Below are 1,137 nucleotides of genomic sequence, written 5' to 3' on the forward strand. Positions count from 1 at the left end.
TTCCAGTCTTGAAACCATCTTCCAAAGCTTCTCCCACTTTTACGATCTCGACAAATTTTTGTCCCATCATACAGAACATTCTTTCATAGTACTCAGGATCTTGAATTCGAATGAACATTTCAGTGATCTCACGTTCGGCCATGGGAGATTGAACTCTTGCAGCCTCTTTTCTCCAACGAAGAGCGTATTCTCGATAATTTTCTATAGACATCTGTTTAATCTTCTCCAAGTAGTAGTGATCTAGGGCAGCTTCTACATTATGTCCAAATCTTTCCATGAAATATTTTGCGAGTGCATTCCAACTTGTCTATTGTTTCAGTTTTTGTGATGTAAGCCACTCCAGAGCTTCTCCACTTAGACTTCGACTGAAGAGACGCATCAACAATGCTTCATTTTTTCCAGCTCCTACGAGTTTATCACAATAAACTTTCAGATGTGCTAGAGGATTTCCAGTTTCGTTAAAAGTGACGAACTTCGACACTTTAAACCCTTTCGGAAGGTCCAAATTCGGATGAATGCGTAGATTTTCGTAATTCAGTCCCACATCTTTTGAAGCACAATCAAGTTATTTTATCGCTTTCGCAATCTCTTCCTTCATGATCTGCTTAGTCTTTTCCTCTTTTGCCCTCCACTCCTTCTCCTTTTCTTCGTAGTGGTCAAGTTTAGAATATGCAGTATAGTGAAGATGTAGTTTGGTTTGGAGTGGGATATTAAAAGTAACTTTCGGAGATAAGGGTTGAGAGTTTTGCTGATTTTGAGTGTCTATAGAAGGGACTGTTTGAAGATTGTTGACATTTAAGCTTTGAAACGGAGGAAAAATTTGAAAGTTATTTGTGTTTTGATTTTGAAAGAGAGGGAAAGCTTGAGTGATGGTATCCATGTCCTGAAAAAGGTGTGGTGCTTTGTATGAAGTGCTGGCGTGATGATGATTTGAGGTGGTTAGGTCGATGGTGGAAGGAATTTGAGTAGGATTGGAGGGTGGATAATCTAAGACATGCTCTGAGTTCGAAGTCAGAGGAGGAAAATGGAGTGGAAGCCTTCCATTGCCTGGAGTGGTGCCATCGACACTCGAAGTTGACAAATCTTGAGTTTTTTGGAGCTCAGCCCTTAACTCAGCAATCTATTGCATCAACTGTG

The sequence above is a fragment of the Solanum pennellii genome, chromosome 10 (assembly GCF_001406875.1).
Source record: "Solanum pennellii chromosome 10, SPENNV200".
In the NCBI taxonomy this organism is placed as follows: Eukaryota; Viridiplantae; Streptophyta; class Magnoliopsida; order Solanales; family Solanaceae; genus Solanum; species Solanum pennellii.